The sequence below is a fragment of the Podarcis erhardii genome, assembly GCF_964252035.2.
Source record: "Podarcis erhardii genome assembly, chromosome: 4".
NCBI classification, from domain to species: domain Eukaryota; kingdom Metazoa; phylum Chordata; class Lepidosauria; order Squamata; family Lacertidae; genus Podarcis; species Podarcis erhardii.
In genome coordinates, this window is record NC_138508.1 from 27,392,595 (window position 1) to 27,409,568 (window position 16,974).

At 45.6% G+C, this 16,974-nt stretch overlaps 1 long non-coding RNA gene across 1 annotated transcript in view; it reads left to right on the plus strand.

Annotated features, from left to right (window-relative positions):
- LOC309341374 overlaps positions 1–16,974 on the plus strand; it is a 376,013-nt gene that overhangs the window by 199,958 nt on the left and 159,081 nt on the right. The gene's annotated exons all lie outside the window — the stretch shown is intronic.

Here is a 16,974-nt window from a genome sequence, read left to right on the forward strand (position 1 = left end):
GACGATTAGATAAATCCATTGGCTGTTAGTCATTATGGCTACGCTCTGCCTCCACAGTTGGAAGCAGCAATGCACTGAATACCAGTTGCTGCAAACCACGGAAGGAGAGACTGTTCTTGTGCTTGGGTCCTGCTTATTGCTTTCCATTTCTCCACCCACTGCGAGAACAGGATGCTAGACTGGATGGACCATTGGCCTGATCCAGCAGGGAAGTGCTATGCTCCAAGGTCGCCTGGCTGAGCGGGGACCCGAACCCTGGTCTCCCAGGCCCTAGTCTGACGCTTTAACCACTAGGCCACAGTGGCTCTCCAGTGGGGAAAAGAGCTGCGCCGTTGTTTCTTCCCCATGATCCTTCCAGCGCTGGGGTAAGGAAGGAGGTTCCAGGCGCTGCACAGGGCCTAGAAAGGAGCACCAGGATGCCCCCCGAGTTCCCAAAGTCCCCACTGTCACAAAACTCCTCGCGCGCCCAGCGAGGGATGCAAATACCGAACCGCCTGCGGATTCGGAGTCCACCTTTCCTCGTCCGAACTACCTCAGACGCGGTAGCAACAGTTAGCCAGCCTAAGGGGTAGTGCTGGTGGGGTGGTGGTTCATTGAGGTAGTCTAACTTTCTGGTGGGGGGACGGCCCCGCCCCCTCTTTCGTTTCCACCATTAAATCTGCACCTGCGGTGTCAAGGGGTCAGGCGATAATAAAATGTGGCATCTTTGAAACTGCTCAGCCACGTGAAAAAGGCTGTAATTGATCAAATTAATTCCGTGAAGCACACACACATTTAGGGTGCGTGTGCGTTGGTGAGGGTGCTTTCTTGGGTTTTCCTCTTTCTTTTTTTTACACTGGGCGGCTCCACAATAAATCGCCCTTTTTTGGTGGGGAGGAGGAAGGACTCCTGCTTTTTTGGAATCGGGAGCGAAGCCGGCCTGTTGTATTCGTTACGCCCCCTTTTCTGCATCGCGCTCGCCACCCCCGGCGCCTGCACACCCTCTCTCCGCATCGCCTCGGGGCATTGTGAGCTTTTTGACCTGATAAACGCGCTTGGCTGGCATCAAATAGTCCAGCTTTGACCGGTCCCATTTAAATATGTGAATAAGTCATGAAGCCTGACACAGCTTGGTGAACTTGCAAAAGGGCTGGGTCTCTCCAGAGAAGGAGCGGGACGTGGCTGGGGAGTTGGAGGGGGCGGGTAAACAGGCCAACATCAGCCTCAACACGCTCCAGCTACGGCCCTTGGGCGCAGCGGTACAGCATCTGACTTGCAGGCAAAAGGAGGTCCCAGGTTCATATTCCCGCATTTCCAGGTAGGGCTTAGGGAGATCCTGGAGAGCTCAGTTGCCAGTCAATTTTGTGGGCCACTTGCCCTTGGTGGGTGGGGCCAGAAGCAAAAATGGGTGCAAATTTTAGCTTTGCACTCAAGTCTGGTTTCTGCACACAGAGACCCCCTCTAACCTCACCTGGACCAGCAAGAGGAATCAGCGTAGCGTTGGTTGACGGTGGCCAGGGTGGGTGGCCACACGGTGCAGGGGGGCACACACCAGGTGGTGGGCAGGGCACTACCCAGCCCTCACCGCTGATGCAACTGGAGCAACCCCACCTCCAAAGCGGGGCTACACTGAGCAGCCTGCCCACCCATGCGGGGGGGAACCTGGCTGTCCAATGTGGCTCTTTGTGGGCGGAGAGGAGCACTGGGCCATGCTGTGCTGGGAGCGTCTGGTTTGCGCTCCCTCAAAAATTGTGTGCCCGGGGCACCAGCCTCCATGCTACGCCCCTGAAAGGAACAATCAGAGTTGAAGGACACATTCCAGTCAAGCAGCAGGGACAGTTTGAGGGTAGCAGGGCAGGTGCTGCCACACTGGTGCCACAACAATGCTGCAGAATGGAGCAAGAGAGGCAGAAGGAAAATTGAGAGCCCAAAGTCCTCCACTGCAGGCAGAAATGCTCAAGGAGGGCATTGGGCAAGGAGATTCAGGGGTGTGGCCTGGAGAGAGGGGTGGGGCTGGTGTCCCAAGGGGGCTAGACAGAGATGCCTTGAGGGCTGCATTTAGCCTTCGGGTGGTGAGGTGCCCCATCCTCCTCTGTTCAGTGATTCAGAATGGAGGAGCGAGGCCTCAGGACTACCGCTACTCACTCGCACAGTGGTTTGCTCCTTTACTTTGGGTTTACTCTCATAGAACAACCCTCTGATGGAGGCCACTGCGTAACTCTCTGCAAGTGATGCACAGATGGGGAACAGAGGGAAAGAGAGTGGAAAATGGCTTGCCCAACAGGGAGACCCGAGTTCAAATCTCTCCTCATTATCAAGTTCATGAGGTGACCTTGGCTCCGAAAACTCTCCCAGTTTAGCCTGCTTTGCCAGACTATTGTGAGGATGAAATGGAGTAATTCCCATGACCCTTTGAGAAGGGATGATACAAATGGCATCATGATCCGCCCATCTAACAAGGCAGTTGTGAGGATAATGTTGGGTGGGGAGAGCTAGATCTACTGATTTGGGAGGGGTGGTTGAATATAAATGCATTACAAATAATAAATTACTATGCCTATTATAACATATACAGATAATCAGTATAAATTCTTTCAGATATGCTGCTTCTTGAAATTTAATCTTGAATTTGTTGTTGTTCTCCCCACAGCAAAAGTGGAGAGCCCACAGCCGATTTCTGCTGGCCCAGAGGAGAAGAAAAAGAGCTCCGATGATGTGCAAAGTGTACATTTGCAGCTCCTTTCTTTTCAGGAATATCAAAGCCAAGAGGGAAATGTCTCAGCAGAAAGGTGGACTTGTACACCTTAGAGATATGCAAAACGTGTCAATGCATTTTGCAATTGTATGCATGCATGCAAGTTTCAGGATGTGCTTGCTTTTGAACTCATAGAATTGTAGAGTTGGAAGGGACTCTGAGGATCATCTAGTCCAGCCCCCTGCAATGCAGGAATCTCAGCTAAAGCATCCAGGACAGATGACCACCCAATCTCTGCTTAAAAACTTCCAAGGAAGGAGACTCCACAACCTCCTCGATGGGCTTTGAATAGCTTTAAGGCAAGGCTTGTAATCCAGTTGTGCCTTGACATAGTTTGCATCATTTTTCTTGGGATTGCTGCAGGGCCTTCAGAAATTTCTCCTGACACCCACACACCCACTGGGATCTGAAATGGAACCCCCATTGCCCAAGGCTATACAGTGGTACCTCGGGTTAATTTGTTCCGGAGGTCCGTTCTTAACCTGAAACTGTTCTTAACCTGAAGCGCCACTTTAGCTAATGGGGCCTCCTGCTGCTGCTGCTGCTGCACCGCCAGAGCACGATTTCTGTTCTCATCCTGAAGCAAAGTTCTTAACCCGAAGTACTATTTCTGGATTAGTGGAATCTGTAACCTGAAGCGTATGTAACCCAAGGTACCACTGTACTGTGACCTCATGGCAAGGCCCCATGACTCACCTGGAGACTCATGTCCCTCATAAAGGCAATGGCTAAAGGCATAAAAATAGGCAGACCATTAGATCGAGCTGCTGCTATGTTTCAGACCTCTTTTCTCCACAAATACTGAGGGTCACATGGCCTGCTCCAGACACTTGCAGCGTTGGCCTGCCCGTAATGCGCAAATCAGAATGTCTGCTAAATAATAATTCAGTGGCACAAATGCAAGCAACTTTCCTGATTCCATTGGGAATAAACACTGGGATGTTAACCTGTTAAAGGCCCATGGAAATGCATGTCAAGCATTTGTTTCAACAGGGCTTGTGCAGGAGAACATCCCACCAAACCTCTTTCCAAATGTTTACTGTGGCTAGGATAAAGAGGTTGGGATCCAGTGACATCTAGTGGATCCAGCTGGCTTACATCAGGGGTCAGCAACCTTTTCCAGCCGTGGGCCGGTCCACCATCCCTCAGACTATGTTGTGGGCCGGACTATTTTTTTTTTGGGGGGGGGAGAATGAATTCCTATGCCCCACAAATAACCCAGAGGTGCATTTTAAATAAAAGCACACATTCTACTCATGTAAAAACACCAGGCAGGCCCCACACATAACCCAGAGATGCATTTTAAATACAGTGGTACCTCTGGTTACGTACTTAATTTGTTCCGGAGGTCCGTTCTTAACCTGAAACTGTTCTTAACCTGAAGCACCACTTTACTTAATGGGGCCTCCCGCTGCTGCTGCGCCGCCGCCACACGATTTCTGTTCTCATCCTGAAGCAAATTTCTTAACCTGAGGTACTATTTCTGGGTTAGCGGAGTCTGTAACCTGAAGCATATGTAACCTGAAGTGTATGTAACCCGAGGTACCACTGTAAAAGGACACATTCTACTCATGCAAAAACATGCTGATTCCCAGACCGTCCACGGGCCAGATTGAGAAGGCGATTGGACCGCATCCAGCCCACAGGCCTTAGGTTGCCTACCCCTGGCTTATAAGCATGCCGGGGTGGTGAACGGATCTCTCCTTACTCTGGAAGAATATCGCAACTCCTCTTCTGCTGAACCTGGGGGCTGGCAAGGATTTCGCCTGACTGCAATAAACATCTGAGGAAGAACTTCCAGCCTGGTTCCATCAGACTAAGGATCTGCCCACTAGGCCTCTTTTTCCAGATATATCAGCTAGATACCTCGGAGGTGCCCCCAGGGCATAATGCTGGAGGCTTTGCCCTGTTCTTTTCCCCAAGGTATTCAAAGCTACACTGGTTGTGAAAATGGAGGTCCTCATATTATGAGAGGCAAACATTCTCTCTCTGCATAGCAACTATACTTTTATTTACCTCTATTGCCCCCTTTGGTTATCAGTCTAAAAGGCCTGCAAACACGTTAGCTTTCTCGTTCCAGTCTCTTGACCATTTTTGGCTGCACTTTTCTGAACCTTTTTTTCAAGATTGGGCAACAATGCACCACATTCTAAAGGTGGCAGCTCTGCAAATTTCATATAATTGCATTTCTTAGGGAGGGATGCATAGATAAATGGAAAAGCGGAAATGGGTTTTTGAAGTGTGGCAATATGACATTTGTTAACCTTTTAATATATTTTCAGTTCACCTTTTTCTTTTTGTAATTAAGCGGTATATCGATTTTATGAAATAAATAAATGGATAAATCAGCAACTGACTGAGTGCATGGTGTGAGATGGAGAGTGAGGGAGTTTGTGTGTGTGTGTGTGTGTGTAATGGAGTATCCTAGAAAAAGACATGTTTGGCATCCTGAACAGGTGCACTCCACCCTGCAACCTTTTGTTGCAGTGCCCACTTGGTTCCATTTCTCATCTATAAGCATTCAGTGTAGTTACCATTATTGATAATCTTGGTGCCTGAATAGTCAGATACCCCACTAGCAGGAACAGCCTTTCTTGCAGTCGCCTCCTCCTCCTTCTTCTCTCTTATTATGACATCTTATTATGACATCATCATCATCATCATAATTTATATACCTCCCTTCATCACAAGATTTTAGGGCGGTTTACAAGATAAAAATACAAGATAAAAGCACAAATAAATAGTTAAAACAATAACCCCCTCCCTGTTGGCATATACCACATTAACATGCTGCTATAACCTGGTTATTCACCTCTGGGATTATATCTTGAGAGCTTCCTTCTCAGGCTAGTCTGTTGTGCTGGTTAATGGGTGATTTGCCTGAAAAAGACATCTTCATCAAAGTATGCGAGTTTTTATTGAATTACAAACTTTTTAAAAAATTGCTAGTGATGCACATGCTGCTGAAGCCTCAAGTATATTGGTGTGCATTTCACATTGCCCTCAGCAAAACTGATATTGGGGCCTTTCCTATTTCACAATTACAACAAGCCTAGCAAAGTCAGCTTTCAGTAGAAGCGAGGCAGGAATTCAGAAAGGCTGCTCTAAAAAGTGTGAAGTTATAGCGCCCCCTGCCAGTTTATTGCCGCTATGTCAGGAGAGTGTTTCCTGGGCCTTTTAAAAAACTTTGCCTATTTTGAAGTTACAAAGCAAACCTTGGAGAACTCAGCTTCTAAGAGCGAACCCAAAAAACACCCGTGATTTTTAAAGGGAATTTTATTTACATCTCTTTTCTGCATCAAAGCTGCAAGACTTGTAAAAATTAATTTTTAAATCCTTATATTTCAGTTCTGAGGCTGTCATTCCAAGTGGCATTTCAGTGGGACTGGTGCTGAGAACATCCTGGTGGGTTGTGGTACGTGGACCAGATCTGCCTGCTTCACATGCTGCCGCCTTGAATGGTGCTCAGAATCCACCACTCGATTTTGCTCTATGCCAAGTCTATCCCTGCTCGCCATAGCAGTATAGGGGGACTAGATGCAAAAGAGGACAACAGGGCTCCTGGCTCTATAAGCACTGGGTAGAAGAGAGAAATTCAGCAGGTGTAGCTTGCAGGACAAGCAGCATCTGAACCTGAAACTCTCTTTTACAGGCAGCTGTTAAACGTGAAGAAGTCATGTCTTAGCCCCGGACTTTTTCCTAGGTTTTGGAGTTCCATGGTAGATGGGTTGATGGAAAAGGGTTTCAGAAATCACTGGCCTAAACTCTTGTGAAACCTCTCCAGGTTTCAGCAGCTATGCCTACTAGTCATGATGGCTATGTTCTGCTTCCAGGTAGGCATAGTGTAGTTGTAGTACGTTTCCGAGCACAATTCAAAGTGTTGGTGCTGACCTTTAAAGCCCTAAAGGGCCTCGGCCCAGTATACCTGAAGGAGTGTCTCCACCCCCATCGTTCTGCCCGGGCACTGAGGTCCAGCTCAGAGAGCCCTCTGGTGGTTCCCTCACTGTGAGGTTACAGGAACCAGGCAGAGGGCCTTCTTGGTAGTGGCGCCTGCCCTGTGGAACGCACTCCCATCAGATGTCAAGGAAATAAACAACTATCCGGCTTTTAGAAAACATCTGAAGGCAGCCCTGTTTAGGGAAGCTTTTAATGTTTGATGCTTTATCATGTTTTTAATATTCTGTTGGGAGCCATCCAGAGTGGCTGGGGAAACCCAGCCAGATGGGCGTGGTAATAATAATAATAATAATAATAATAATAATAATAATAATAATTCAAACTGGCCACTGTGAGAATATGATGGGTGGGCCATTGGTCTGATCCAGCAAGTTCAACTTATGTTCTTACCTTCTGCCCCACCTTCCAGGGGCCTTTCCAACTCCCCCCCATCCTGTCCATCAAAACTACTCCTTGTCCGTATCACTTGCATAAGCCTCCCCCCCTCTGCCCTCCCAGACATTTAAGAGTGGTAGATCTGTGCAATCCCATAATGTCCTTGCAATCCTGAGGACTGGCCTGCCAGGCTGTTCAATCCAGGCTCAGGGATGGTCAATCAAAACTACATTAACATGAAAACAAAAATGTTACATACTTGATATTGGTGCTTCTTACGGGGATTTTGGGTGGGTTTGTGCGCTTAGAGAGGCACCGTGCTCAAGGAGACTTGTGGACCAATTGCACTTCCCCTTCCTGTTTTTGTTTCCTTTGAACCTTAAACACGGTTTGTTATATCAAAGCCTAATTAACCTTCTTCCAGGGTGAAGGTGCTGAGGCAGCTAGCTGCCGCCGCTTGGCAAGCAGCTTTTATCAGTAGCCCATTGAATCCAGCATATATCAGGATTTATCAGCCAAGACAGTGTCAGTTTTATAAGTGAAAACCAAAGAGACAATAAATCATGTGGAGCCCAAGCAATGCCATTCCTTTGATAAAAAGTATTGTGAATGCATTCGGCAGGACACAAAGGCTTGCAAACCAGAGTAGAAACGAGGCGGTGCCTGCAGCAAAATGTTGCAGCGCTGGGTCTCCTAGTCAGGGTTCACAGCAAATTGCACTATGGAACTCCCTCTCGCAGGAGACCACCAGATTGGACAGCTTTAAAAGAGGGTTAGAGAAATTCATGGAGGATAAACCTCTCAGTGGCTACTTCCAGGCTGTGTTGTAACTCCACAGTTGGAAACGATATATAATGAATTGAAAAGGATGCTTAAAATAAGCTTTGTAAAAAAACAAAACCGGAAGCTTTTCTTTTGGGAATTATAGGGACAGAACCACAAACTTGGCTCCCCAGCTGTTTTTGGACTACAATTCCCACCATCCCTGACCATTGGTCCTGTTAGCTGGGGATGATGGGAGTTGTAGTCCAAAAAAAGGTGGAGGGCCAAGTTTGGCCACTACTGACCTAAACTGTATAGACATTTATTTATGTATGCGACTATAGTAGCAAGAATGTTACTCACCCCAAAATGGAAAAAAGAAGTCCTAGCAAAGGAAGAATGGATACAAAAACTTATGGAATAATGCAGAAATGAGGAAACTTACCAGAAGAAGAAATCAAGATAACAAACTTTTTTATATAAAAGAATGGAAATGGTTTATTGAATATTTGCAGATAAATTTCAAACACATAAAAACAATGGCAGAATTATTGTAATAACCTGCCGTTTCATAAGAGTATATATTTAAAGTAGATAATTAAATGAGCAAATTACCGTAAATGAATTTGGATATGCAGAATATATTAAAAAATAAATTTAAAAACTGCAGAAAGAGGGGGAATGAAGTCAAACCTTGAAATGTTAAAATGATTGTAAAATTCATGAAATGTATAAATTTTAAATAATTTTTTTTTAAAAAAAAAAACCTCCACAGTTGGAGGCAATATGCTTCTGAAACTGCAGGAGGGGGGTGTTGCTGCACTCAGGTCTTGATCCCAATGAACTTCTGATGGCAAGAGCTCTTTGAACGGGCTACCACAGAAAATGGGGCACTCTCCTTCACTGGGTGTTTTAAAACAGAGTTTGGATGACAATCTGACCCAGATTCTTTAGTTGTGATTTCGGCATTGCAGGGGATCGGACTAGGTGGCCTTTGGGAAGCCTTCCAATTCTACATTGATTCTGTGATGGGCATCGTTGGCCACTATGAGAACAGGATGTTGAGCTAGATGGGCCACTGGCCTGATCCTGCATGCTCATCTTATGTGCTTATGCGTAATAGTACAGCTAGCTAGACAAGCTTTGGATCACACCAACCATTTGGATGGATGCCCCAAGTCAGGGTTAAGGAATCAAGGATTATGCCAGCCTTTGCCAACCTGGTGCTTTAGGCCACGACTCCCATCAGCCAGCATGGTTGTGCAGCCTGGCACCGTGGGGAGTTGTAAGACAATCCATCTGGAGGGCACCAGGTTGGCAAAGTCTGGATTATGGTCTGTTAACTTCCTGCCCATTTGGCATTTTCACCCAGCTGTTTCAGACCAGCTTTCTGCTTGGGGGTTATCTGAAGAATAAATAAACACTTGCCCCAGACATCTGCTCCCTGTGCATTTAATTGCTGGTGTTCAGTTTCTAAAAGGAGTTGATCTGCCTCGCTCCACTCTGCCAAGTTTCAGGCCTCAGGCAGCAAATGAAACGTACGTCTTCTCGGTGTTCTTATATTCCAGCTGGCTGCTCAGCTAAATTCACTTGGTAAAACTGATCCGTTTGGATCGGCTGATGTGGCTCTTGTTTTGGACATTCTGAACGGGAGTTTTTCCAGGTTCCCGTGCCTTAGTGACAAACTGGAAGCATGGAATGAATTCTCAAGGAGTCATGGGGCAAACTAAAGAGAGACAATATGGTATGGGTGAACCCCGTGTGATTATCACTCCAGTGCCATTGATCTTGGCTTTGTGAATCACCCCATCTTTAGCACAAAGTCTGGTTCAAAGTATTATGGAGCTTGTATGATTAGCTATTTGGGGTGGGTAGGTGGAAGTACAGTTGTAGCCAATCCCCAGAAGAGCAAGCTTACAATATCTAGTTTCTGCCAGGGCATCTATTTTTAGTGCCAAGACTAATCTGAGCTATAGAAGTAACAATGGTCTACAGTGCTTTTGTGCGGGTTCAAGGTGCATTTTGCTCTCTGCTGATTTATTAAATGATGCATAAATATTGGGGGCAGGGGGCAGCTTCCAAATTGCACAGTGTCATTTTCAGATACATTTGAGGTCTGACACCTCTTTTTCCAGGAATCAAGCATTGATAATATATGGATGTGAAAATCTTCACAAACTCCACAGGGACTTCCCAGTTTACAGGCTCCAAAGATGTGTTCACTCAGATCACTTTGACAGCCACAGCAGCCAACTGGGTTCTGCAGCCTCTGTTATCTCTCTGTGTGGCTCACCTCCTGTGTCCATATGAAAGTCTGCTTTATTTGACAAGTGGGACAGGTGTTTACTGTTCACTGTTCTGATGCATCAGGTATCAGAAAATGCTGAATTAAAAGCACAACAAGGTCTGAAGCTAGAACATCTATTTGCTTACATGCTTCGGCAAAAGCTGTCTCATACTTGACACAGTGCCTGTGGCTAATGGATATTTCACAGGCACCTCCTTGGGGCTGATCCAAGCTTGTACTAAGTGGTATAGTCCTCCCATGTGACAGTGGCCATTAAGAATCAATTTTAGGAAATCACTGGTATGAAAACCAGTGATTTCACATCCAGCCTGATGTTCCATACAAAGGACATTCTGTTTAAATTCCGAGGAAATGCCATCTTGCAGAAGGACTGTACCACATTAGGTTTTGCATGCCTCAACTAACGCTCCTTGCCACCAGAATTCCCTGCCTGTTTCTTGCACTGTTCCTCACATCTGTGAGCACTTCCAAGTGACTTGTTCATTGAGTAAAACCATCCTGATTTTTTTGCAGGGAGATTGTAGTCAATGCTGTCTATTTAATGAACACGCATTCTGACCTGTTTGTAGGGAAGCTAAATGATGCTGCATGAATATAGTGTTATACCACACTTTCCAATGCATTTCTTACATCACTTTCCTTATCGCATTTTTTTCGATCTTTTGGGGAAGAAGGTTTGTTGTGCAAGACAGCTCGATCACCTGTAATTGTGACATCTGAATATGCCAGTATGTGATTGAATCTTACCCCAAAACAGAGACTGCCTGGAAGTGACTTGTGTTATAGTCACTCCATTGATCTCCTTGCTGTTACAGAGTGCTAGAAACATGCAACAAGACTGCAAAAACAGAAGTCCTTTAATCTTTTGGGATTAGCAAGCTTTTCCTTTATCCTTGTATTCACACCTTCCTTCGCAAACACTAAAAGAGTCTGAAGAAGTGTGCATGCACACAAAAGCTCATACCAATAACTAACTTAGTTGGTCTCTAGGGTGCTACTGGAAGGAATTTTTTATTTTTTTTATTTTGTTTGTACTAAAAGAATTCTTTAAAGAATTCTCAGTAGAACACAACTGAGGACATTGAATCATTCTTTAACCACTAGGAAGAACAACACTTCTGGATTCACCTGCTCTGCTTTCTGCCTTATTTCCTTCAAACACCAAATTACGTACACAGAAAACATGACAAAGGCACCAAACTGTTACCCTGGATGCCTCCCTTTTATTTAAACCTAATGCACCAATCTAGGGAAAGGCAGTGATGTTCTTCTATTACTCTGTAAAAAAAAGAGAGAGAAAAAGTTTACAAGGCACACTAACAGTTTAATGGGACATTATGGCAATCACTTTCAAGCTTGAGGAGCCTAAGTGGATAGATCCCGTTCAAATTGCCAATCCTTTATTTGTTTATCTGACAATCTGGCTCTTTACAGTATTTGTCTGGATGTATAGTTTTATGTGAAAGCTTTATACGATTGTCCATTTACCAAGAACACCTCTTCCTTAGACTTCCTGGGGTTCATGAAGCTACATCAGGCCGTGGCCTAGCCCTGCCACTCTTCTGATGGGGCCTCCCATGGTCCCATAGATAAGTCCTCATCCTTCCAGCAGGTCGTGTACTGAAATGACCCAGATTGTAGCTTAAAGGCTCAGAACCTCACCTTTTTCCCAGTGGTACATAGATTGGTCATTTTAGATTCTTAGAGAGGAAGAACATTATTGAGATGATAATATAGTGCTGCAAGGAGGGACACGGGTGGCGCTGTGGTCTAAACCATGGAGCCTCTTGGGCTTGCTAATCAGAAGGTCGGTGGTTCGAATCCCCACGACGGGGTGAGCTCCCATTGCTCTGTCCCAGCTTCTGCCACTGGTGAAAGCACACTAGTGCAAGTAGATAAATAGTTGCCACTGTGGTGGGAAGGTGTTATAAGAATTTTAAGGTTTTATATATATATATATATATATATATATATATATATATATATATATATATGCAGGTTTTGGTGTCCTCGGGTGTCTTCCCGTGTAAAAGTTGGGGTGTCTAGGCGTCGCCTAGACACCCCAACTTTTACATGGGAAGACACCCGAGGACACCAAAACCTGCATTCCTGTACCCGTGAAAATCTACGAAAGCAAATATATATATATATATATATATATATATACACACACACACAGTATATATAATGTTCATAACTGAATATATAAACCACATGTCTGAAACCCCACAGAAAAAGTCCTGAAACCATTTTGTCCCTCCCAAATTGACCTCAAATATTTCTCTGCAAGGTCGAAGGAAAATGGAAAAGCCTCCCCACTGTCTTTTCGTTCACAAATCCTGTCTTAAGGGTATGTCTGTGTATGAATAGGGTGTGTTGGAATAATGCCCACCCGGGATCATTGCCAGCCTCCCAGACACTCCGGGGCCATTAGTCCGGTGGTCACTCTCTGGCTGGAACGCAGGAATCTCTCCTCAGTCCAGAGAGGCCGATGAATAAGCGATCCCTCCCTTCTGAGAAGAACACACTAACAAACTTCTGGCAATCCATCACAGAAGATTGAGGCAGTCCGTAGACTTCAAGCTATTTTATTAAAACTGCATACACAAACACACACATGACTGCACGACTTGAGCAGCCTAGCTTCAGAGTCTCCGACTCATCACTGCTTCAGTCCAGAAGCGGAAGAAGGAAGTGTAACTCCTCCCCGGTTACACACAGGACTGTCTGAGGGCTGGTCAGACTTCCTTTCTCACGGTCAGCTACATCACCTGATGTAAACAACATTGTAGCTCTTGCTGCGTCCTGGCAGCTTGTGGGAACTGAAATCCCAACAGGGTGAGCCTGTGACCTGGCTCAGGAACTAAATATTTATCATTACAAAAGACTGGCCAGGCTCCCCAGGTAATCCAATCAAGTGACCATTAACAAGTAACCTGCCAGACAGGAGATAAACAATGCACAGATTTCTGTTGCACTCAGATTTCTCCTACCAGTCTTGCTTCCCACTGGGTTTCCAGAGGGATCCCCAAAGCCAGAGCTTTGGATCTAGCACAGACCAAGACATGTCTCTGTGTCTCCAGTTTCTGATCTAGCTAAATCTCCCATACAAAAACCACTAACTCTATTGTTCTCCTGCTTGCAAGATGATGTCATGTTCAGCCTGGTGAGTGGGTGGAGAAATGTTAAGGAATGTGATTAAGGGGTTAATTTCATTAGAGAGGAAAGAGCTGATTCATTCTGACTTATTCCTGAGATGCACCTGGGAGGCTTCCTTATCAGTATTACTGGAAAGATTAGGCATGTAACTTTGTGTATAAAAGGACTCAGATAATCGGATGGGTTGTGGGTCATTTGTTGTTATCTAGAAGAAGCGGATCATTGTGGGACTGTGAGGTTACCTGGACACTCAACTGAGAAGAAGATTCAGTGATTTGCCAGACTCCAGGATTCAGAGAACTCTAAGCCATTGCAAGGCTCTGTGCAGATTGTCTTATATTATGTGTGTTCAGCAAGGACTTTGAAGTACATAAACTCCTCCAGGACCAGAGGGAGAAAACCCTTCCAGTGTCTACATAGTGTGTTTTTTATGTGTGCCAAGTGGAACAACTCTGCTTCAAACAACAATTGTTTTGCGTTGGTGAGTTTAACAGCTTTACTGAAGTTTCTGTGGCATACAGACACACAGAGCAAGAGTTATAGATGTTGGAGATAAACACCCCCCCCCCCAACAAGAGAAACTTACGGCTTTCTGGAGAGCACCATCATTTTGTGGCCAACCTTCGGTTATCCAGGTGGAGGTAATTAACTTGACAAAGAACCTAATCTGGCCAACCAATCAGAGAACTGTAGAGTTGAAGGGATTCCAAGGGCCATCTAGTCCAACAGCCTGCAATGCAGAAATCCTGGCTAAATAACCCTTGACAGATGGCCATCCATGCTCTGTTTTAATATAGGAGTTGAAGGAGAGTCCTATAACAATAGGGGACACGGGTGGTGCTGTGGTCTAAACCACAGAGCCTAGGGCTTGCCGATCAGAAGGTCGGCAGTTCAAATCCCGTGACGGGGTGAGCTTCCATTGCTTGGTCCCTGCTCCTGCCAACCTAGCAGTTCGAAAGCACCTCAAAGTGCAAGTAGATAAATAGGTACCACTCCGGCGGGAAGTAAACAGCGTTTCCGTGCGCTGCTCTGGTTTCGCCAGAAGCAGCTTAGTCGTGCTGGCCACATGACCCGGAAGCTGTACGCCGGCTCCCTCGGCCAATAAAGCGAGATGAGCGCCGCAACCCCAGAGTCGGTCACGACTGGACCTAATGGTCAGGGGCCCCTTTACCTTTTACCTATAACAATATATTACTTCACTGACTTCAAAGACTTGTAAGCCAGCACTGCTGCATTTGGAGACCATTCTGCTCTGTCTGCTGAGTGGGGCCCTGGGCAACTACCCCAAAGTCGTACTATGGTGGTGCTATTCCTTTCCTAGTTAGCTTCTTACCCCTGCTAAACTATTCCTTCCTCTTCAGCGCTGCCAGTCCTTCCAATCACCTCCATTTAAGACCATCCCATGGAAGGTGTGGGGCCTGGTACAAATCACATGGTTTAGCCCACAACAGCGGCATAGCAGGGTGGGGTGGGGGACACAGGGGCGGTTTGTTAGGGGCACGAAATTTCAACAGCCGGTGCTGCCTCAAAACAGCTTCCATCAATGGGCTCTGTTGAAAACAGTTTCTCCATGCAAACCAGGAAGTGGCCTCTCCAGACAACAGAACAACTCTTCTTATCTCTGCGACTGTGATCTCTGCAGTTCACCAGTCAAGTAGCATGCATGAAAAGGCATGTACTTGTATAAAGTGTGTGTATAAATGTGTATGTTATATGCATTATATAAGAGGAAATTGCTTTGCAAAAAAACAAAAAAACAAAACAATAAGTGGCGCATTCTGGGCAAAATTGCATGTGGTGTTGTTGTATTTATTATCCAGGGTTTCAGACAGGAATTTCTCTGAGATGTACCTGGATAAAATATACTCGGAGTCGAGTGTAGATTTCATGCTCTTTATTCAGCTCATAGTAGTGAGGAATGAAAGTTCCCCCAGAATGTCTGCATTATATACATTATTTACACAATGGGCCGCACATGATTGGCTAATTCCAGGATTCTCCAGTAGGCCAATCAGGTTGCAGATTCACTTCCACCTGGAGCTGGATTAGGTGGCTCCTGTAGACCAATCATACTGCTGCATTGTTCTAGGACCAATCAGACTGCTGCATTCTGAATCCTCTTGTTCTAGGACCAATCAGACTGCTGCATTTTGGATCCTATTCAACTCAGTACATAACACTGGAGATGCCAGGGGCTGAACTTGAGACCTTCTAGATGCAGAGCCTGTGTTCTGGCACTGAGCTATGGCCTTTCCCCTAAATGCAGAGTAACTTTTCACAATCTCCTATACTGTACTCAGATGCACACACACAACTGGTTACAGTTTGGACTCCTGTCCAAAACCTATTTCTTTCCATCAGTTAATATAGTGGACTGCTCTGAACACACTGGACCCCAGAAGCCCTTTCTCTCTTGCTGCAATCCAATATCCCTCTTACGCAATACATGTCTGTCATTTTCTTGCCTTTATCTCACCTTCAAAATCGGCAAGACGGCTCTGTTTTCACATGGTTATTGATTATTAACCAGCTTTGTGAATAGTTACATTTCTTCCTGATACTGTATACCACTGCAGGGACTTTGGGGGTGGGGAGGGAAGGAAATCAACCGGTAGGAAAGTTCTCTTCCCCTTTATCTTTTCTCCCTCCTACCCTTTGCAAAGTGCAGTCCTTCCCACACTGTCCTGAAGCGAAAGGGAAACAATGAAGCCATCGCAATATTTTTAAGCATTACTGAAACAGAAGCCTGGCTGTAAACAAGGCTAATGCCGGTATGTTCCTAGCTCTTTCGGCTTTAGTGCCAACACTGTTCTCCTCCAGCCTTGCACTATCATCCAGTCGTGCTTTGTTTATTTGCAGATAAGTCAATATTTATTTACTACATTTACATCCTACCTCCAAGGAGCTCAAGATAGCATGCATGGTTGTCTTCCTCCCTGTTTTATCCTCACAACAGCCCTGTCAGGTAGGTTAGGCTGAGAGTCAGTGACTGGCCCTAGGTCAGCCAGTGAGTTTCAGGGATGAGCAGGGATTTGAACCTTGAACTCCCAGTTCCTAATCCAACACACTAATTATTAATTAATTAATTAATTAAATTTGTACGCCACCCTTCAGACATAGATCTCAGGGCAGTTCACATCATAAAAATGCAATACTACGCCACAGTAATTCATATTAAGATGTTGAAATTATTCCAGTAGCTGAATTTAAATTCTTTCATCTATTTCTCCTCCTCTTGCAGTCCATTCTATGGTGTTCGAGTTCTAATATGCTTGATCCGGAAGCTGCAGTTAGTGCAGGATGCTGCAGCACACTTGCTGACAGGAGTGAGGCCTTGTCAGCATATAACACCTATATAGGCCTCTCCTTCTATATATAAAGCCTTAAATGGCTCAGGACCACAATACCTCAAGGACCGCCTCTTCCCATATGAACCTACCCAGACCCTGAGATCATCTTCTGAGGCCCTTCTTCGTGTGCCTCTTCCTTGAGAGGTCTGCAGTGTGGCAACACGAGAACGGTCCTTCTCTGCGGTGGCTCCCTGTCTGTGGAATGCTCTCCCCAGGGAAGTTCACCTGGCACCTTCACTATACACCTTTAGGCGCAAGGCAAAAATGTTCCTTTTTAACCAGGCCTTTGCCTGACTTGATCTACATCCTATACCCTTTTTAAAATGCTG